The sequence below is a fragment of the Eriocheir sinensis genome, unplaced genomic scaffold (assembly GCF_024679095.1).
Source record: "Eriocheir sinensis breed Jianghai 21 unplaced genomic scaffold, ASM2467909v1 Scaffold33, whole genome shotgun sequence".
Classification (NCBI taxonomy): domain Eukaryota; kingdom Metazoa; phylum Arthropoda; class Malacostraca; order Decapoda; family Varunidae; genus Eriocheir; species Eriocheir sinensis.
In genome coordinates, this window is record NW_026111643.1 from 457,229 (window position 1) to 480,616 (window position 23,388).

The 23,388-nt window shown below is 43.4% G+C and overlaps 2 long non-coding RNA genes across 3 annotated transcripts in view; one reads left to right on the forward strand and one right to left on the reverse strand.

Annotated features, from left to right (window-relative positions):
* Positions 1-5,920, forward strand: part of LOC126991744 (uncharacterized) — a 9,551-nt gene extending 3,631 nt beyond the window's left edge. Inside the window, exons 2-3 of the long non-coding RNA XR_007745801.1 lie at positions 5,139-5,653; positions 5,738-5,920. This is a non-coding gene — a long non-coding RNA (uncharacterized LOC126991744). The remainder of the gene's footprint in view (positions 1-5,138; positions 5,654-5,737) is intronic.
* A 1,599-nt stretch (positions 5,921-7,519) lies between these two features.
* LOC126991745 (uncharacterized) lies at positions 7,520-18,185 on the reverse strand. 2 transcript variants are annotated; one of them, XR_007745803.1, is made up of 3 exons: positions 16,440-16,818; positions 15,855-16,151; positions 7,520-7,668 (listed from the first exon to the last, which is right to left on the reverse strand). It is a non-coding gene; the product is annotated as an uncharacterized LOC126991745 (long non-coding RNA). The 2 variants fall into 2 exon arrangements; XR_007745802.1 differs by lacking the exon at positions 7,520-7,668 and adding an exon at positions 18,102-18,185 and having other exon boundaries at positions 15,788-16,151; positions 16,440-16,776.
* Between the last annotated feature and the right edge of the window lie 5,203 nt (positions 18,186-23,388).

A 23,388-nucleotide genomic window follows, 5' to 3' on the forward strand; every position in this document is an offset into this window, starting at 1 on the left:
GTGATTGTGAAGTTATAAGTGGTGTTAGAAGCAATGTCTTAAGTAGATAATGTAGTGGAGGAGTTGTAGTTCTTTTGTGGTGCTTTGCATTCTATTGTAGTGGTTGTAGTTACTTAGAAAAATGCAGTTGAACTTATGGGAAGATACCTGGCAACTACTTTTTTCACCTATAATGATTTGTTTGTTTTGTGTTTTCTGAAGTTATAATTGGGGTTAGATGCAATGTTTTATGTGTTACTTGTAGTGGAGGATTTGTAGTGTCTTGTGGTGGCTTCAGATTTATAGTAGTACTTGTAGTTACTTAGAAAAATGCAGTTGAAGTTAATGAAAGATATCTCACAATGTTTCGGTAGTTTTGCTCTTCCTGGAGTTATTATTGGTGTTTGGTGCAATCTCTTAAATGGAAGTTGTAGTGGTGGAGTTGTAGTTTTTTGTGGTTGTTTACATTCTATTGTAGTGGTTGTAGTTACTTAGAAAAATGCAGTTAAAGTAAAGGGAAGATACCTGACAACCACTTCATTCACCTATAATGTTGTGATAGTTTTGCTTCTCCTGGTGTTGTAGGTGGTGTTAGGAGCAATGTTTTTAGTGGGGGTTATTGTGGAGGAGTTGTAGTGTTTTGTGGTGGTTTTGGATTGGTTGTAGCTCTTGTACTTACTTAGAAAAAATGCGGTTGAATTTAGGGGAAAGTATCTCAGAACTACTTTTTTTCATCAATAGTGTTTACATTTTCAGTGATTGTGAAGATGTAGATTGTGTTAGGAGTACAGTCTTTAGTGGGTCTTGTAGTGAAGGAGTTGAAGTTTTTTGTGGTGGTTTGTATTTTATTGTCGTTGTTGTAGTTACTTAGAAAAATGCCATTAAAGTTAAGGGGAGATTCTTGACAACCACTCTTTTTGCCTATAATGATTTGTTAGTTTTGCTTCTCCTGGAGTTATAGTTGGTTTTAGGAGCAATGTCTTTAGTGGGAGTTGTAGTGGAGAAGTTGTAGTTTTTTGTGATGGTTTGTATTCTATTGTAGTGGTTGTAGTTAATTAGAAAAATGCAGTTAAATTTGGGGGAAATATCTCGGAAGTACATTTTTTTCATCAATAGTATTTACATTTCCAGTGATTGTGCAGTTGTAGGTTGTGTTAGGAGTAAAGTCTTTAGTGGGAGTTGTAGTGGAGGAGTTGTAGTTTTTTTGTGGTGGCTTCGGGTTTGTAGTAGCACTTGTAGTTACTTAGAAAAACAGTTAAATTTAGGTGGAGATTTCAGACAACCACTTTTTTGACTCATAATGTTTTGTTAGTTTTGCGTTTCCTGAAGTTATAAATGGTGTTAGGTGCAATGCACACCAATACCACATGGGGATATCCCTTCACTGGTAGCCTGGTAACATACACTCCCAGGTCTTTCTCTGCCTCTGTGGTGGATAGTGGAGTGTTTCCCATGTGGTATTGGTGTGCTGGATATCCCTTCACTGGTAGCCTGGTAACATACACTCCCAGGTCTTTCTCTGTGGTGGATAGTGGAGTGTTTCCCATGTGGTATTGGTGTGCTGGATATCCCTTCACTGGTAGCCTGGTAACATACACTCCCAGGTCTTTCTCTGCCTCTGTGATGGATAGTGGAGTGTTTCCCATGTGGTATTGGTGTGCTGAATATCCCTTTACTGGTAGCCTGGTAACATACACTCCCAGGTCTTTCTCTGCCTCTGTGGTGGATAGTGGAGTGTTTCCCATGTGGTATTGGTGTGCTGGATATCCCTTCACTGGTAGCCTGGTAACATACACTCCCAGGTCTTTCTCTGCCTCTGTGGTGGATAGTGGAGTGTTTCCCATGTGGTATTGGTGTGCTGGATATCCCTTTACTGGTAGCCTGGTAACATACACTCCCAGGTCTTTCTCTGCCTCTGTGGTGGATAGTGGAGTGTTTCCCATGTGGTATTGGTGTGCTGGATATCCCTTCACTGGTAGCCTGGTAACATACACTCCCAGGTCTTTCTCTGCCTCTGTGGTGGATAGTGGAGTGTTTCCCATGTGGTATTGGTGTGCTGGATATCCCTTCACTGGTAGCCTGGTAACATACACTCCCAGGTCTTTCTCTGCCCCTGTGGTGGATAGTGGAGTGTTTCCCATGTGGTATTGGTGTGCTGGATATCCCTTCACTGGTAGCCTGGTAACATACACTCCCAGGTCTTTCTCTGCCTCTGTGGTGGATAGTGGAGTGTTTCCCATGTGGTATTGGTGTGCTGGATATCCCTTCACTGGTAGCCTGGTAACATACACTCCCAGGTCTTTCTCTGTGGTGGATAGTGGAGTGTTTCCCATGTGGTATTGGTGTGCTGGATATCCCTTCACTGGTAGCCTGGTAACATACACTCCCAGGTCTTTCTCTGCCCCTGTGGTGGATAGTGGAGTGTTTCCCATGTGGTATTGGTGTGCTGGATATCCCTTCACTGGTAGCCTGGTAACATATACTCCACAACTTTCTACTCATGCTCATCCCTATACTGTCCAAACCCCTTATGCAAGAGTTAACCAGCATCTTCACTCTTTCATCCCTCACGCTGGTAAACTCTGGAACAATCTTACTTCATCTGTATTTCCTCCTGCCTACGACTTGAACTCTTTCAAGAGGAGGGTATCAGGACACCTCTCCTCCCGAAATTGACCTCTCATTTTGGACACTCCTTTAACCTCTGTTCGGGAGCAGTGAGTAGCGGGCTTTTTTTATTCTTTGTGCCCTTGAGCTGTCTCCTTAGCTGTAAAAAAATAAATAAATAAAAAAAATTAGTTATATACTTTTAAGACTTGCCCGGAGATGTGATCCCTATGGCTTTCCTTCCATCTAAAGTCTCCATCAGCCTCGACAGTTCCCCTTTCTCAGCCTTTACATAATTTAGCTTCTCTTCAGTATGGTTTTCGAGCCCCTGTCAAAGTCGGTCTCTTTCGTAAACACTTTATGAACATTTTTATTTTAATATTTCTGGAATTTCTTCGTCCTTCTCGTAGAATACACTTTTTTCTTTAAGTGTTTCCGCTCCTGCATTTATTTCTAACTTCCTTTTCCTTCCCTTCCTTCCTTTCCTTTCCCTTCCTTCCTTCCTTCCTTTCCTTTCCTTTCCTTTCCCTTCCTTCCTTTCTATAATTTCCTTCTTTCCTTTTCGTTTCCTTTCCCTCCTTCCTACCTTCCTTTCCCTTCCCTTCCTTTTCTTTCCTTTCCCTTTCCCTTCCCTTCCCTTCCCTTTCCTTACCTTCATTAACCTTCCCCTTCCTTCCTTCCTGCCCTTCCTTTCCTTTCCTTTCCTTCCTTCCTACCTTCCTTTCCCTTCCCTTCCTTTTCTTTCCTTTCCTTTCTCTCCCTTCCTTCTTTTCCCTTTCCTTACCTTCATTAACCTTCCCCTTCCTTCCTTCCTTCCCTTCCTTTCCCTCCCTCCCTTCCCTTCCCTTCCATTTATGAATTTGTAAAACATTTTTGGTTCTTCCTCACAACTAAAAACTAATCTTCTTTCAAATTTAGCTTCCTCTTCTCTCCTTATTTTCACATATTCATTTCTTTCTTTTTTTATATTTGTCTCTGTTATTCTTATTTGGTCTTGTCTTTAAATTCAATATTAATCCTCCTCTTCATATCAGTCCAATCTACCCCAGCGAAGAAACTCTTGAGTCCAATGTAATCTGCCTTTGCGGAATTTTCAATCCTTACTTTTCATCTGTGTGTGTGTGTGTGTGTGTGTGTGTGTGTGTGTTTCAATCTGACTGTGTGTGTGTGTTTATTTGCATTTTCTGAAGCTGTGTGTGTGTGTGTGTGTGTGTGTGTTTCAATCTGACTGTGTGTGTGTGTTTATTTGCATTTTCTGAAGCTGTGTGTGTGTGTGTGTGTGTTTCAATCTGACTGTGTGTGTGTTTATTTGCATTTTCTGAAGCTGTGTGTGTGTGTGTGTGTGTTTCAATCTGACTGTGTGTGTGTTTATTTGCATTTTCTGAAGCTGTGTGTGTGTGTGTGTGTGTGTGTGTGTGTCCATCTGTATGAGTGTGTGTGCATGTGTGTGTGTGTGTGTGTGTGTGTGTGTGTGTGTGTGTTAAGAAGCTGTACAAACAGTAAATTGATTCATTGGGTTTCCAACAGCGTGATGTAATAGACGTGTAAATACCAGCAGCCAAGTATTGGGGGAGCCAAGGCCCCGGGCGCGCGGTTTTTGGCGCGCCAAAATTTCTCCAGTTGAGTCAAAGTGTGATTTTAGCTGCGCTGTTCCTATAAAGTACACACCTTTGAGGTCGCTGGTGTTCCACGGCCTGACATTTGATGCTACTTTTACCGAGGACTATATGATCACCAAATCACTGTACTGCCCCAGGTGCCAAATTTTAAAGATTCGCCACTGGTAAATACATTTCTTCTCATAGAATTTCCTGTTTTACTCCAATCCATGTGTGTGTGTGTGTGTGTGTGTGTGTGTGTGTGTGTGTGTTACTCCCCTGTGCACTGAGGCAATGATCCACAGCCTAAAACAGCTAGGAAATGTGTTAAGGATGAAATAGGATGCTCGGAAACGGTAGTTTGAATTTTACGCTGAAAGATCCATCCTGCCGGGGGGGACTTGGAATGGACGGGGCAGCTCGGGGCAGACTGTCAGGGGTGGAGGAAAGAATAGGAAGGGAAAGGAAGGAAGGGAAGGGAAGGAAAAGGAAGGGATAAGAAGGGAAGGGAAGGGAAAGAAAGGAAATGGAAAGGAAGGGAAGGGAAAGGAAGGAAGGGAAGGGAAGGGAAGGGAAGGGAAAGGAAGGAATGGAAATGAACGGATATGAAGGGAAGGGAAGGGAAAGAAATGAAATGGAAAGGAAGGGAAGGGAAGGAAGGAGGGAAGGGAAGGAAGGAAAGGAAGGAAGGGAAAGGAAGGAAGGAAGGAAGGAAAGGAAGGAAGGGAAGGAAGGAGGAAGGAAAGGAAGGAAGGGAAAGAAAGGTAATGGAAGGGAAGGGAAGGGAAAGAAAGGAAATGGAAAGGAAGGGAAGGGAAAGGAAGGAAGGGAAGGGAAGGGAAGGGAGGGGAGGGGAAGGGAAGGTAAGGGAAAGGAAGGGAAAGGAAAGAAAAGGAAGGGAAATAACAACAACAACAACAACAACAGGATGCTAATGAGTCTGTTTGTCCACAGCTCCGGAAAATGTCGAAAGGAAGAACCAAAGGAAGGAAGGAAGACCATCTCAGAAGACCCCAGAGTCAGCCCCTACAGTCCATCATAGTCCAAGAAATAGCTGAAGGAAGTCCCGAGTCCAAGCAACCTTCCTTTCTTTCTGATTCAAGTCGTCTTTACCTTCAGCGAGGGGACAAAGCGACCATGGACCTCTCCCTTCCCTTCCTTTTCTTTCCCTTCCCTTCCTTCCTTCCTTTCCCTTCCCTTCCTTCCTTCCCTTCCCTCCCTTCCCTTCCCTTCCTGTCCTTCCCTCCCTTCCTCTCCCTCTCCCCCAAGTTCCCAGTCTGCGGGGGTCCAGATAATTGTTGTATGGGCAAGACTCCTGTCCCTCCCTCTCCTTCCCTCCCTTCCTCTCCCTCTCCCCCAAGTTCCCAGTCTGTGGAGGTCCAGATAAATGTTGTATGGGCAAGACTCCTGTCCCTCCCTCTCCTTCCCTCCCTTCCTCTCCCTCTCCCCCAAGTTCCCAGTCTGTGGAGGTCCAGATAATTGTTGTATGGGCAAGACTCCTGTCCCTCCCTCTCCTTCCTCTCCACCTGTCCCCAAGTTCCCAGTCTGTGGAGGTCCAGATAATTGTTGTATGGGCAAGACTCCTGTCCCTCCCTCTCCTTCCCTCCCTTCCTCTCCCTCTCCCCTAAGTTCCCAGTCTGCAGAGGTCCAGATAAATGTTGTAAGGGCAAGACTCCTGTCCCTCCCTCTCCCTTCCTTTCCAGTCTTTCTCTCTTGTTCCATTATTTATTTTCTCTCCCTCCCTCTTTCTTTGCTCTCTCCCTTCTTTCATCTCCTCTCCCTTCAGCCGCATTATCGTCTTCCTTCTAATCCATAGCATTTTCTCTCTCCCTTTTACATCTGCTTTATTTCCTTCTCTCTCTCTCTCTCTCTCTCTCTCTCTCTCTCTCTCTCTCTCTCTCTCTCTCTCTCTCTCACTCTCTCTCTCTTCAAACCCATTGGAATAACAATAATAACACACCACAAGTCCATCTTTATTTATGAACAGCACACACACACACACACACACACACACACACACACAGGGGAGGTCATGTGGCTATCTATGGTGTGGGTTGGGTTGCTGTCTAAGAGGGCATGTGTCTGTAGGGTGACATCCTGTTGACCTTGTGACCTGAGACAGAGAGGGGGGGGGGGGTCCTTTTATGTGGCTGGGGGGTATGTGTCTGTGGGGATTGTCAACATACTGTGGTAGGACATCCTGTGGGGTCCTGTGGGCTGTGGTGAGGTGATATATATATATATAGAGATATATATATATATATATATATATATATATATATATATATATATATATATATATATATATATATATATATATACTTGAACATCTCCAGGACTTGTTCAGTCTCCCAGGTGATCTCTTCTCCTGACACTGCCACATCAAGAGGAGGAAAGAGAGAGAGGAGGTACTCTCTGTGTGTATATATGTATGTCTGTGTATAAGGTTCCATAGGCGAGATCTTCCCCCGGCCTTCTATGGGGCTCAAATTATGCCCCCACAGAAGGGTTCGGGGAGGAGCCAGTCTGTGGAACCTGATTGAACGTTGTCAAAATATATATTAATAAAGTTTTTGAAATTAAGAAGAAATTGTGTGTTTTACTGTGTGTGTGTGTGTGTGTGTGTGTGTGTGAGAGAGAGAGAGAGATTACTTCTTCTTCTTCTTCTGTTCCTCTTGTTATCTCTTCCTCCTCTTCTTCTTCCTCCGAATCTGTGAATACAAATTTTTATTAATGGAATGAAATGGAAGAGAGAGATTTAAGGAAGGAGAGAAAAGGAAGGAAGGAAATGGGTATAAATTTGATGAACGGAGGAGGAAGAGTAAGTAGGAGAGGGAGAGAGGAAGGAATGAGAGAGAGAGAGAGAGAGAGAGAGAGAGAGAGAGAGAGAGAGAGAGAAACATACATTTAGAGTAGAACTGACAGCCTTACACACACACACACACACACAAATGCTCAAATAAACAGGTAAAGCACAAGACATTATTAATTAAGTAAGTTACCTAAGGAAAGAATTATATTGTTATAGTATGAGACAGATATTATTATAACATGAGAGAGAGAGAGAGTCAGTCACAAATCTCTCTCTCTCTCTCTCTCTCTCTCTCTCTCTCTCTCTCTCTCTCTCTCTCTCTCTCTCTCTCTCTCTCTCATATAGATAGATAGATATAATGTACTACAACACAAAGCCCACCAATATATACTTAACCCCTTGACTGCAGATTTCCTTCAAGACAACATCTCCAAGCTACAGCAATGGATCAAAAAGTGTCTGCTAGAATTCAATGAAGAAAAATCTAATATCTTGCACCTTGGGAGGGGATACCCAGCACACCAATACCACATGTGAAGCACTCCACTACCCACCACAGAGGCAGAGAAAGACCTGGGAGTGTATGTTACCAGGCTACCAGTGAAGGGATATCCAGCACACCAATACCACATGGGAAACACTCCACTATCCACCACAGAGGCAGAGAAAGACCTGGGAGTGTATGTTACCAGGCTACCAGTGAAGGGATATCCAGCACACCAATACCACATGGGAAACACTCCACTATCCACCACAGAGAGAGAGAGAGAGAGAGAGAGAGAGAGAGAGAGAGAGAGAGAGAGAGATTTACATAGATTTACATAGAAAATCAGACCACACAGACCCCATGGTCCAGACTTGGTGGTCTGTCCTTAAACCTAAGTGATTTTACATTAATCAGAAGACTCCAAAACGTTGCATTTCTACTCTAGTTGATATTAAGTTGAAGGAAGTGACGGTCGAGCTTATTTTTGAAGGAGTCAATCGTGTTACACTGGACCACTGATGATGGGAGCTTATTCCATTCTCGCACTACAACGTTGGTGAAGAAAAATTTGGTGCAGCCTGAATTTACTTGTCTACATCTGAGTTTTACGCCATTGTTCCTTGTGCGCAAAGTGTCATCGATCATAAACAATGTTGATCTGTCTACATTCGTGAAACCATTAAGTATTTTAAAACATTCGATCAGTTTTCCTCGGAGGCGACGTTTCTCAAGAGAGAACATGTTAAGGGTAGAAAGCCTTTCTTCGTAGGATTTGTTGCGCAAGGAAGGGATCATTTTCGTTGCCCGACGCTGAACACCTTCTAATTTAGCAATATCCTTTGCATGGTGGTGGTGGGGGGGGGGGGGGGAGAGAGAGAGAGAGAGAGAGAGAGAGAGAGAGAGAGAGAGAGAGAGAGAGAGAGACCCAGCATAGTGAGGGAGAAGGTATGGTACAGAGGAAGGACATCAGACTATTTACCAACATGCCAAACCAAATCTTATATGCAGGTCTTACAGTAGCGAGATTCATGCAGGCAAATCAACATACTACAGGAAGAGGAAGAGGAGAAGGGAACAGTTGGAAAGTTTGGTTTAATGGGCAGCGCAACATCTGTGGTCATGTGCTGGAGAGGAACAGGAGGGGAAAGAATTATAGGAGAAGGGAACAGTTGGAAAGTTTTGTTTAGTGGGCAGCACAACATCTGTGGTCATATGCCGGAGAGAGACGGAAGGGGAAGGAATTATAGGAGAAGGGAACAGACCCCAGGAGACGGGACACAACATCTGTGGTCATATGCCGGAGAGAGACAGAAGGGGAAGGAATTATAGGAGAAGGGAACAGACCCCAGGAGACGGGACACAACATCTGTGGTCATATGCCGGAGAGAGACAGAACGGGAAGGAATTATAGAAGGGAACAGACCCCAGGAGACGGGACACAACATCTGTGGTCATATGCCGGAGAGAGACAGGAGGGGAAGGAATTATAGGAGAAGGGAACAGACCCCAGGAGACGGGACACAACATCTGTGGTCATATGCCGGAGAGGGACGGGAGGGGAAGGAATTATAGGAGAAGGGAACAGACCCCAGGAGACGGGACACAACATCTGTGGTCATATGCCGGAGAGAGACAGAAGGGGAAGGAATTATAGGAGAAGGGAACAGACCCCAGGAGACAGGACACAACATCTGTGGTCATATGACGGAGAGGGACGGGAGGGGAAGGAATTATAGGAGAAGGGAACAGACCCCAGGAGACGGGACACAACATCTGCGGTCATATGCCGAAGAGAGACAGAAGGAGAAGGAATTATAGGAGAAGGGAACAGACCCCAGGAGACGGGACACAACCCCCGATTAATACCTGGTACCCATTCACTGCTGGGTGGCAAGGGGCGTAGGGTATCGGAAAAGCCGCCCAAATTTTTCCGCTCTGCCCAGGAATCGAACCCGGGCTCTCTCAGGAGGAGGAGTAGGAGGAAGGAAGGGAGAGGAGGAGGATGAGGAAGAGAGATAAGGAAGAGGAGGAAGGGAAAGAGATTAAACAGAAAAGAAGGAAGAAAAAATGAAAAGGCATACAATTTAGAAGCACAAGCAAGCTATGGCCATATTACAAGCTCTCTTGCTTAATAAATATTGCTGGAAATGACCTCAAGGGAATGGGCTAGGAAGGGAGGTTGAAGATACCCTAAACTTAACAAAACCTGACAAAAACCAAACAGTTACTATATGGATTGACTCAGAAAATTCATATATGCTTCCTTACTAATGAGACTTTCTATACAACTAAGTGAGGTCATTCTTTGTTGATTTATACTGTAAAGTGCTGGCTATCATGTGTTTGAAGATACCCTAAACTTAACCTAACATAACCTATCAAAACCCCAAACAGTTACTATATGGATTGACTCAGAAAATTCATATATGCTTCCTTACTAATGAGACTTTCTATACAATTAAGTGAGGTCATTCTTTGATGATTTATACTGTAAAGTGCTGGCTATCATGTGTTTGAAGATACCCTAAACTTAACCTAACATAACCTATCAAAACCTCAAACAGTTACTATATAGATTGACTCAGAAAATTCATTTATGCTTCCTTAATAACGAGACTTTCTATACAACTAAGTGAGGTCATTCTTTGTTGATTTATACTGTAAAGTGCTGGCTATCATGTGTTTGAAGATACCCTAAATTTAGCATAATATAACCTATCAAAACCCCAAACAGTTACTATAGGTCTTGACTCAGAAAATTCATATATGCTTCCTTACTTATGATACTTTCTATACAACTAAGTGACGTCATTCTTTGTTGATTTATACTGTAAAGTGCTGGCTATCATGTGTTTGAGGATACCCTAAACTTAACTTAACATATCCTATCAAAACCCCAAACAGTTACTATATGGATTGACTCAGAAAATTCATTTATGCTTCCTTAATAACGAGACTTTCTTTACAACTAAGTGAGGTCATTCTTTGTTGATGTATACTGTAAAGTGCTGGCTATCATGTGTTTGAAGATACCCTAAACTAAACCTAACATAACCTATCAAAACCCCAAACAGTTACTATATGGATTGACTCAGAAAATTCATTTATGCTTCCTTAATAACGAGACTTTCTTTACAACTAAGTGAGGTCATTCTTTGTTGATGTATACTGTAAAGTGCTGGCTATCATGTGTTTGAAGATACCCTAAACTAAACCTAACATAACCTATCAAAACCTCAAATATAAGTTATTATATGGATAGACTCAGAAAATTCATATATGCTTCCTTACTAATGAGACTTTCTATACAACTAAGTGAGGTCATTCTTTGTTGATGTATACTGTAAAGTGCTGGCTATCATGTGTTTGAAGATACCCTAAACTTAACCTAACATAACCATTCAAAACCCCAAACAGTTACTTAAGGGATTGACTCAGAAAATTCATATATGCTTCCTTACTAATGAGACTTTCTATACAAATAAGTGAGGTCATTCTTTGTTGATATATACTGTAAAGTGCTGGCTATCATGTGTTTGAAGATACCCTAAACTTAACCTAACAAAACCTATCAAAACCCCAAACAGCTACTATAGGACTTGACTCAGAAAATTCATATATGCTTCCTTAGTAATTACACTTTCTATGCAACTAAGTGAGGTCATTCTTTGTTGATTTATATTGTAAAGTGCTGGCCATTATGTGTTTGAAGGTACCCTAAACTTAACCTAACATAACCTATCAAAACCCCAAAACAGTTACTAAAGGATTGACTCAGAAAATTCATATATGCTTACTTACTAATGAGACTTTCAATACAACTAAGTGAGGTCATTCCTTGTTGATACTGTAAAGTGCTGACTATCGTGTGTTTGAAGATACCTAAACTTAACCTAACATAACCTATCAACACCCCAAACAGTTACAATATGGATTGACTCAGAAAATTCATATATGCTTCATTACTAATGAGACTTTCTATACAACTAAGTGAGGTCATTCTTTGTAGATTTATACTGTAAAGTGCTGGCTATCATGTGTTTGAAGATACCCTAAACTTAACCTAACATAACCTATCAAAACCCAAAACAGTTACTATAGGTCTTGACTCAGAAAATTCATATATGCTTCCTTACTAATGAGACTTTCTATACAACTAAGTGAGGTCATTCTTTGTTGATTTATACTGTAAAGTGCTGGCTATCATGTGTTTGAAGATACCCTAAACTTAACCTAACATAACCTATCAAAACAAAAAACAGTTACTATATGGATTGACTCAGAAAATTCATATATGCTTCCTTACTAATGAGACTTTCTATACAATTAAGTGAGGTCATTCTTTGATGATTTATACTGTAAAGTGCTGGCTATCATGTGTTTGAAGATACCCTAAACTTAACCTAACATAACCTATCAAAACCCCAAACAGTTACTATATGGACTGACTCAGAAAATTCATATATGCTTCCTTACTAATGAGACTTTCTATACAACTAAGTGAGGTCATTCTTTGATGATTTATACTGTAAAGTTGGCTATCATGTGTTTGAAGATACCCTAAACTTAACCTAACATAACCTATCAAACCCTCAAACAGTTACTATATGGATTGACTCAGAAAATTCATATATGCTTCCTTACTAATGAGACTTTCTATACAATTAAGTGAGGTCATTCTTTGATGATTTATACTGTAAAGTGCTGGCTATCAAGTGTTTGAAGATACCCTAAACTTATCCTAACATAACCACGCTGTGGCCTCTAATGACTCACTCTTTGTTCTCCACACAGGTACAAACGACGTCACCACGACCCGGTCTGAGGAACTGCTGGGCAAGTAACGAAGACTCATCCAGCAGTATAATTCTAAATCCCCTAATATTTTGATTTCAGGAATTCTACCACGGACATGGGATGAGGGCGACTTCTACAGTAAGGCCTTCAGCCTCAACAACCGCCTGCAGACTCTCTGCGGAGAGCTTGACGTCGAATTCTTTAACGCCTGGAACCATTTCTACGGCCAGAGTAAACTTTTCCAAAGGGACGGCATACACCTGTCCCCCATCGGGGCAGCCAGATTCGGAAGGCTCCTCAACGACGCCGTACGTAACGCCCGAACAACAAAAAACGACTCTCAGCCACGTCCTTCCATCCCGCCCGTGTAAATAGACACATACACCACAACAAACTCATAACACTGAACCTTCCAGTACCACCACCTCTATTACCAAGCCTCAAGATAACCTAAGAGTCCTTAGTTTCAATGCGCGTAGCCTAAGAAACAAGTTTGATGAACTGCGATGTCTTGCTCTGACAGAAAACTTTGACGTAATTGCTATAACCGAAACATTTATCGACACCACTAATACTGATTTAAGTTCCGAATACAACATAGATGGCTACAGACTCTTCAACAATGATCGTGTAAGCCGTAGAGGGGGTGGTGTCGCCCTTTTTGTCAAAAGCTATTTGCAACCCACTGACAAAACACCAAGAAACAGTAACGTTGAACATTTGTGCGTGCGAGTAACCACTGCAAAAGTCAATTTAAATATATCTGTCACTTACAGGCCTCCGGGGCAATCACTCGATGCCGATCTTGAAATGTACAGCGTCTTAAGGCAGTCACTTAATAACAGCGACTCACTGATACTAGGAGACTTTACCCTCCCCCATATCGACTGGGCGACACTGTCAGGTACAGAAGGTGAGTCCCAAAGAATGATCAATTTATAAAGGAAAATTATCTGGAGCCAAATGGTTTCTGAACCAACTCGACAAGATAACATACTTGACCTTGTTATAGCGACCCAAGATAACCTAGTCAGTAATGTCACGGTAGGAGAACACCTCGGTTCCTGCGATCATAAATTAGTGCGCGTTGACATTAGAGCTCAAACATCGGTGACTGAAAATAAAGTAAAGGTGCCCAATTTCAAAAGAGCCAACTTCGTAGAAATCCGACGAAAACTAATAGATATGCAACTATCAGATGACGGCAATGCAGAGGATGCCTGGCTAAGCTTTAAAAATCACTTACTCACTCAGCAGGACACATTTGTCCCCTTGTGCGAGAAGCGAATTAACACTAATAAAAGTCCACCTTGGTTTAATAGTGAAATTAAACACTCAGTCAAGGAGAGAAAATTGTCTTACAGGTTAAAGAAAGAACAAAGCACGCGAAAAACATTAGACTTTACAATGATGCCAGGCGACGAGTAAAAGACTAGTGCATCAGGCAAAGCGTAGATATGAAGAAAATATTGCATCCAACTGTAAAAATAATCCGAAATCCTTCTTCAGTTACATAAACAACAGAAAGGCGATCAGAAGTGGTATTGGACCTTTAACAAACAGCGACGGTGCACTAGTGACTGACAGCCAACACGTTGCAAACCTATTAAATAATTACTTTTCCTCGGTGTTTAATACTAACAGTCCTCCCACCACCACCAACACCAGTACTAATGTAAGTCCCGAGCATGCATTGCCTAACTTTGAAATAAAACCTGATGAAGTCCTTAAAGCCTCAAATCACTTAAAAACAAATAAAAGTCCCAGACCTGACAAAGTATATCCTATACAGCTTAAAAAAACAAAGAGCGAAATATTCTCCTCCCTCACAACCGTATTCAATATGTCCTTGCGACAAGGCATCGTCCCTTCGGATTAAAAAAAGGCTAACGTGACACCGATTTTTAAGAAAGGAGACCAAAAAATACAGGGTAACTACCGACCCATTAGTCTAACTTCAATTGTAGGTAAGCTACTTGAGGGCATAATTAGAGACAAAATTGTGAGTTACCTTGAAAGCCACTCATTAATTGGGGACTCTGTATACGGCTTCCGAAACAAAAGATCCTGCCTATCAAACCTATTAACCTTTTATAACGACCTCTTCACTGTTTATGACGTAACCAAATCACTGGACGTAGTCTATCTTGATTTCCAGAGAGCGTTTGATAAAGTCCCACATCATAAATTACTTTATAAATTAAAGCAAATAGGCATTGACGGTCAAGTAAACCAATGGATCGCGAATTGGTTGAGCAACAGACAACAAAGAGTAGTGATTGACGGATTTAACTCAGAGTGGGCGCCGGTCAATAGTGGCGTCCCTCAGGGCTGGGTCCTTGGCCCAGTGCTCTTCATTATTTACATCAACGACGTGGATGTTGGACTCAATAATCGCATTAGTAAATTTGCAGACGACACAAAGATTGGTAACTCGGTTCTCACTGACGAAGACAGGCAAAGCCTCCAAGAGGATTTGCACAAAATTTCAGCTTGGTCGGATAGATGGGAGATGCCCTTTAGCGTAGACAAGTGCCAGGTCCTTCAAGTTGGAACAAGAAATAAGAAGTTCGATTACGAAATGCGCGGCGTTAAATTCACAAGCGTTCAATGCGTTAAGGACCTGGGGGTCAAAATCGCGTCAAACCTCAAATTCTTACATCAATGCATCGATGCAGCAAATAAAGCGAACAGAATGTTGGGCTTCATTAAAATAAACTTTTTATTCAAGAATAAAGATGTAATACTTCCGCTCTACAATAGTTTAGTCAGACCCCACTTGGAATATGCGGTACAGTATTGGTCTCCCCACCATGCAAAGGACATTGCTAAACTAGAAGGTGTTCCGCGTCGAACAACAAAAAATGATCTCTTCTTTACGCAACAAATCCTACGAAGAAAGGCTTTCTACCCTTAACATGTTCTCTCTTGAGAAACGTCGCCTCCGAGGAAAACTGATCGAATGTTTTAAAATACTTAATGGTTTAACGAATGTAGACAGAACTAAATTGTTTATGATCGATGACACTTTGCAAACGAGGAACAATGGCGTAAAACTCAAATGTAGACAACTAAATTCATGGCTGTGAGCTGTGAGCTGAGCATGCTAACCACTGCACCACGAAGCCCCTTCACACCTTACCGATCTCGGCGCCCATGTTGCATATCGTGGCCATGCCGGTGCAGGAGATGGAGTCCACGCCAGGCCCCAGATATTCAACAATTGCCCCGGTGCCGCCTTTGACCGTCAAGATTCCAGCGACCTTCAAGATGATGTCTTTGGGTGTTGTCCAACCGCTCAGCTCCCCGGTGAGCTTAACACCAATGACCTAGAGAGAAGGCATATTAACCTCTTGTAATTGCTGGCTTTCTCCTGGCTGCAAAAATAATGACATTGAATTTAACCCTTTGACTGTGGATTTCCTATAAGAAGACATCAAGCAACAGGAATGGAACAAAAAGTGGCTGCTACAATTCAATTAAGTTTTAAGTCCTGCACCTTGGGAGGGGATATCCAGCACACCAATACCACATGGGAAACACTCCACTATCCACCACAGAGGCAGAGAAAGACCTGGGAGTGTATGTTACCAGGCTACCAGTGAAGGGAGATCCAGCACACCAATACCACATGGGAAACACTCCACTATCCACCACAGAGGCAGAGAAAGACCTGGGAGTGTATGTTACCAGGCTACCAGTGAAGGGATATTCAGCACACCAATACCACATGGGAAACACTCCACTATCCACCACAGAGGCAGAGAAAGACCTGGGAGTGTATGTTACCAGGCTACCAGTGAAGGGATATCCAGCACACCAATACCACATGGGAAACGCTCCACTATCCACCACAGAGGCAGAGAAAGACCTGGGAGTGTATGTTACCAGGCTACCAGTGAAGGACATCCAGCACACCAATACCATATGGAAACACTCCACTATCCACCACAGAGGCAGAGAAAGACCTGGGGTGTATGTTACCAGGCTACCAGTGAAGGGATATCCAGCACACCAATACCACATGAAACACTCCACTATCCACCACAGAGGCAGAGAAAGACCTGGGTATGTTACCAGGCTACCAGTGAAGGGATATCCAGCACACCAATACCACATGGGAAACGCTCCACTATCCACCACAGAGGCAGAGAAAGACCTGGGAGTGTATGTTACCAGGCTACCAGTGAAGGGATATCCAGCACACCAATACCACATGGGAAACACTCCACTATCCACCACAGAGGCAGAGAAAGGCCAAATCCGTGCTAATCATAACAGCCAGGTTTGAAGAGATACAGAGCCACCTAATCCATTGGTCACTACAAGGATAAAACTCTTCATTACAAACCTTAGGGCACTTCAGCTCCCAGGAAATGTCGGCCATAACATCAACAGCATCGGCACCACCCACACCAATGCACAGGCCTCCAAGACCACCTCCGTTGGGCGTGTGAGAATCAGTGCCCGGGGAAAGCGTAGTTCTCCAAAATGATCTGAAATAGGTCTTTTAGTATTAGTGCATTTACAGAGGAAAGTTTGGTTTAGTCGGCGCAACATCTGTGGTCATATGCCGGAGGGAGGCAGAAGGGGAAGGAATTATAGGAGGAGGGAACAGACCCCAGGAGACGGGACACAACCCCCGATTAATACCTGGTACACTGCTGGGTGGACAGGGGCGTAGGGTATTGGAAAAGCCGCCCAAATTTTTCCACTCCGCCCGGGAATCTAACCCGGGCTCTCTCGGTTCTAACAAGTGCTTCTTGAGGTTCATGGTACAGAAGAAGAGTCAGACTACCACCAGGGTCATAAAACTACTCCTGGAAATGCCCACAACTCCTACGAAAGCCTTGTCAAATAGGTGTTTCTAGGTTCACAGTACAGAAGAAGGGTCACACCACCACCAGGGTCATAGAACTACTCCTGGAAATGCCCACAACTCCTACGAAAGCCTTGTCAAATAGGTGTTTCTAGGTTCACAGTACAGAAGAAGGGTCACACCACCACCAGGGTCATAGAACTACTCCTGGAAATGCCCACAACTCCCACGAAAGCCTTGTCAAATATGTGTTTCTAGGTTCACAGTACAGAAGAAGGGTCAGGGTCATAAAACTACTCCTGGAAATGCCCACAACTCCTACGAAAGCCTTGTCAAATATGTGTTTCTAGGTTCACAGTACAGAAGAAGGGTCAGACTACCACCAGGGTCATAAAACTACTCCTGGAAATGCCCACAACTCCTACGAAAGCCTTGTCAAATATGTGTTTCTAGGTTCACAGTACAGAAGAAGGGTCACACTACCACCAGGGTCATAGAACTACTCCTGGAAATGCCCACAACTCCTACGAAAGCCTTGTCAAATATGTGTTTCTAGGTTCACAGTACAGAAGAAGGGTCACACTACCACCAGGGTCATAGAACTACTCCTGGAAATGCCCACAACTCCCACGAAAGCCTTGTCAAATAGGTGTTCTTGGGCGCCGAAATGTCTTATGATACAACCCTTACTGTATGCATCAATTCATGTATGTATATATGAAGGAATAAAATCTCTGCACTTCAACAAGGGAGGCTTTGAGATGACTTTTAGGGGAAACAATTCTGCTGTGAACCGTAAAAGTCCCAAATAATCAGTACTGATAAATCTGGTCTGCTTTTACCAAGAACCACAACATGGAAAAGTCATTCAACAAACTTCCAAACATCTAAAAAAAATCTTTTGAACTCTTAAAAAAAATCTAGACAAATTTCTAAACTACTTTGCTTCTGAACAAACTACTTTTGAACTAATTTCTCGTGTGCTTTGAGGAATGTCACTACCTCAAGGCTCAGGCTGGAGAGACCCACAGCTCCTAGTGCTTCCCCTTCTGAGGCTCCACAGCTTCCTGAGGTCCAGGTTCTGACACATGAGCTGCACACACACGACAGGGTGCAGAGGCGTCCTTCAGCGCGGTGTTGTGTGGCTGTGGGCACCAAGCAAGGGTATCACAACCTACTTCACAGCCTAACTAACGTCCTTTATCCCTTAACCCAGCAGCAGCAGGATCATGTTTCTTAATGGTCCCTCCCAAGTGAGAAAATGGGAAAAATCACCCTTACACAAACCATGTCACAATATATATCAAAGCATTTGTGATCAGGTTATGTATCATCTATTTTGGGGTTTATATCATGGAACAAATTTGGCCCATCGCTGCTACACGGCAAAGACACACTGAGTCTCTGAGAGTCATGTTATAAGACATTTCATAGTCCAAGAACACATATTTGACAAGGCTTTCGTAGGAGTTGTGGGCATTTCCAGGAGTAGTTCTATGACCCTGGTGGTAGTTTGACCCTTCTTCTGTACTGTGAACCTAGAAAACACATATCTGACAAAGCTTTCGTAGGAGTTTTTGGGCATTTCCAGGAGTAGTTCTATGACCCTGTGGTAGTGTGACCTTCTTCTGTATGAACCTAGAAACACATATTTGACAAAGCTTTCCTGAGTTGTGGGCATTTCCAGGAGTAGTTCTATGACCCTGGTGGTAGTGTGACCTTCTTCTGTACCATGAACCTAAAGAAACACTCATTAGAACCTGACTGACCCTCTCATTGAACTTAACCCCTTCAACGCGAGGACGCGTATACTGCATCCTTGTGTGCCCCGTACCACATCCGAGGACACGCGTACTGCATCCTAGCTCACTGTAGCCAATATACGAGTTATTTTATCTCTATATTTATGCTAACATCTCAAAACTATCAATTCATTTATGTTTCTCTGTGTGCACCATTTAATTCTGCATGTTTTCATACATAATACATGATGATTATGTTGAGTTTATGGCTGAAAACTTGTTAGATTCAATAGCGACATTTGAAATTCAGGGCGCGGTGATCCTGGATACGGAACGGGGTGCTGTTTTGGCCCGGCCGTAGTGAAGGGGTTAAGAAACATGATCCCCGCTGCTGCCGCTGGGTCAGTGATGCTACTGTAAGAATTCTAGTACAGTCAAAACCATTTCGTATAGTCTGGGTGTTCAATTCGTGGGTCCTTCTCCTCCCTCTGCTCTGCCACACAGTCCCAACACCTGTCCCTTCCTCTCATATGTACCATTAAGAATCATGATCCCCGCTGCTACTGGGTTAAATATACAGGACTAACATGCCAGGGACTCACCGAGCAGGCTGTGTTGGGAGGTAGTCAGGCCACACTCTTCCACCATGTCAGTGGCCACGGACAGAGGAAGATTGCCGCCGAGTACATCAACCGCTACAGGGAGAAGATCTTGACCTTTGGGGAGAGAGGTTACATAGGATTTCACATAGAAAATCAGACCACAGACCCCATGGTCCAGACTTGGTGGTCTGTCCTCAAACCTAAGTGATTTTACATTAATCAGAAGACTCCAAAACGTTGCATTTCTACTCTAGTTGATATTAAGTTGAAGGAAGTGACGGTCGAGCTTATTTTTGAAGGAGTCAATCGTGTTACACTGGACCACTGACGGTGGAAGCTTATTCCATTCTCGCACTGCAACGTTGGTGAAGAAAAATTTGGTGCAGTCTGAATTTACTTGTCTACATCTGAGTTTTACGCCATTGTTCCTCGTGCGCAAAGTGTCATCGATCATAAACAATGCTGATCTGTCTACATTCGTGAAACCATTAAGTATTTTAAAACATTCGATCAGTTTTCCTCGGAGGCGACGTTTCTCAAGAGAACATGTTAAGGGTAAGCCTTTCTTCGTAGGATTTGTTGCTGAGAAGGGATCATTTTCGTTGCCCGACGCTGAACACCTTCTAATTTAGCAACATCCTTGCATGGTGGGGACCAAAACTGTACCGCATATTCCAAGTGGGTCTGACTAAACTGTTGTAGAGCGGAGTATTACATCTTTATTCTTAAATAAAAGTTTCTTTTAATGAAGCCCAACATTCTGTTCGCTTTATTTGCTGCATCGATGCATTGCTGTGAGAATTTGAGGTTTGACGCGATTTTGACCCCAAGTCCTTGACGCATTGAACGCTTTTTGAGTTTAACGCCAGCATTTCTTTTGTGTAATCAAACTTCTTATTCCTCGTTCCAACTTGAAGGACCTGGCACTTGTCTACGTTAAAGGGCATCTCCCATCTATCCGACCAAGCTGAAATTTTGTGCAAATCTCTTGGAGGCTTTGCCTGTCTTCGTCAGTGAGAACCGAGTTACCAATCTCTGTGTCGTCTGCAAATTTACTAATGCGGTTATTGAGTCCAACATCCACGTCGTTGATGTAAATAATGAAGAGCACTGGGCCAAGAACCGAGCCCTGAGGACGCCACTAGTGACCGGCGCCCACTCTGAGTTAAATCCGTCAATCACTACTCTTTGTTGTCTGTTGCTCAACCAATTCGCGATCCGTGGTTTACCTGACCGTCAATACCTATTTGCTTTAATTTGTGAAAAGTAATTTATGATGCGCAGGACTTTATCAAACGCTTTCTGAAATCAAGATAGACTACGTCCAGTGATTTGGTTACGTCATAAACAGTGAAGAGGTCGTTATAAAGGTTAATAGATTTGACAGGCAGGATCTTTTTATTTCGGAAGCCATGTTGTGAGTCCCCAATTAATGAGGTAGCTTTCAAGGTAACTCACAATTTGTCTCTAATTATGCCCTCAAGTAGCTTACCTACAACCGAAGTTAGACTAATGGGCCTGTAATTACCTGGTACTTTTTGTCTCCTTTCTTAAAATCGGTTGTCACGTTAGCGCTTTTCCAATCTGAAGGGACGATGCCTTGTCGCATGAGACATATTGAATACAGTTGTGAGGGGAGGTGAGTATTTCGCTCTTTGTTTCTTCCAGCAGAGTTGGATATACTTTATCAGGTCCAGGACTTTTATTTGTTTTAAGTGATTTGAGGGCTTTAAGGACTTCATCGGGTTTTATTTCAAAGTTAGACAATGCATGTGCTCAGGTTTTACATTTAGTACTGGTGTTGGTGGTGGTGGTGGTGGAGGAGAGAGAGGAAGAGAGAGAGAGAGAGAGAGAGAGAGAGAGAGTTAGAGAGAGAGAGAGAGAGAGAGAGAGGAGAGAGAGAGAGAGAGGAGAGAGAGAGAGAGAGAGAGAGAGAGAGAGAGAGAGAGAGAGAGATATTCAACATTATTTATGTTATATTAATTTACAAGATGCATTCAACTTAGCAATAACATTTTCCACCTCAGCCTGCACCCCTCAACAAGCTGTCGAAGGAAGGGGAGGCTTGGCCTCCTGTCACCCTCCCGCTCCAGGATTACGTCAGGATCCTCTGGCAGGTGGACTTGGACCAGGCGCAGTGCCGTGCTTCGACCGCCACCTGAAACACGTCGCCCACCAAGCACTCCCCCTACGTGTCTCTGCCCTTCGTAGAGTGAAGGCTAATTTCCTCGACAAGCGAGAATTATGCTCCTCTACAAGGCCCAGGTAAGATCCTACCTGGAGTACGGGGCTCTGACTGGATGTCCAGCGCTGCCACACACCTGCAGAGACTGGACAAGGTGGAAACTGACGGGTGCAGCGCGACTTCGTACAGGAGAACAACCCCAGCCGCCCCCTCAGGATATTATACATCTAGACACTCTGGAGCACCGCTGGGACGTCGCTGCGCTGGTGGCTGGTGTTCCACAAGGCCCAGGTACAAGGAGTACCACACCTGGCGAGACAGGAGGCACTTCCCCCCCGCGAGGCTGTGAGGGAGATACGAGAACGGTACTCTTTCTCAGCACGAGCAGGCCGGGGTCAAAGGCCGAGGTCACGCCGCAACCATGCGCCTGCACCAACGGACCTTCACCTCCAGGGGTGTCCCTGCCTGTGGAACACATTCACTGCAACAGGGCCAACAGTGAGGGAAATGTGTCCACCCAGCAGGTAAAAGTGGCTGCTCACCAGGTGGCGAAGAACATGCCCCACACCACTAGTGATGCTAAATACACAGTGAACAAGTGTAAAAAGGGCTTTTAAGCTTAATGCACGAGAAAAAAGTGACATTTTAAGCCCAAAAAGTGCTGACAGAAACATATGCTACTCGAACGATCGCATAAAGTGTCGTCGGCGAAAATACAAATATGTTGTGTACAATAGATTCATCAGTTTAAAAAAAGAGAGAGAGAGAGAGAGAGAGAGAGAGTCAGAGAGTGACAGAGAGAGAGAGAGAGAGAGAGAGAGAGAGAGAGAGAGAGAGAGAGAGAGAGAGAGAGAGAGAGAGAGAGAGAGAGAGATAGGGGTGGGGGCAGGTTGGAAGGGTGGCAGGGCAAGGAGGGAGGCAAGGATTATGCACATGAAATATTGTGAAGCGGAAAATTGTGTAGGCAAAGATACGTGTATACTGGCTAGGCTTTTGAAGGAGTGTTTTGTGATGGTGGTGATACATGGCTTCTGCACACCTTTGAGATTGGAAGAAACGCCCATAGAGGAAACAAACCTAGTCAGTCTTCCCCTTGTGGCCTTGGGAAATGGTTGTAGTAATGTGGGAGACACACACATTTGAGAAGAGGCAGGTACAGAGTGATGCTGGAGTTGTGATTGGGAGCCCGATACAGTTAAAAAACATAGACCTGAGAACCATTTCCCATTGTCCGTATGTCTGGAGGAAGGAGCATGTCTGTGGGATCCCTGTAGCCACCTGTCACAAGTACCAGGGAGAGCACTAACCCTCTCCTAATCCTCTGAATAAGATAATTTCATTTTATGAAAGCACTTCTTGTACCTATGAAGGAAGGAAAGACTGTTTTTTCTTTCTTTTTGACCTTGAGCGATGTCCTTCACTGTAAGAAAAAAATATATAAAATCATAAAAAATAAACCATCCAGCAGTGAAGCAAGTTTCCAGACTCAACTCAGTGTTTGGTAAAATTGTTGCGGCATTGAACAAATCTTAATCTTCATTCTGTATCTTTTTGTGCTTTTTATTATTTCTTTTTTTACCTTTCAATGTTCTTCACCAGGCATAATTTCTTTTACTCCTAATGTTATACACTTTTAAATGATCATCTTGGTTTTTTTTAAAATCAAGACAACATGTTACAGATGTACAGTCGCGGATATGAAGTGATGTCGCCGCTCTCAGAATGCTTCCTACATTTGAAGGTAACGTGTTATTTATTGT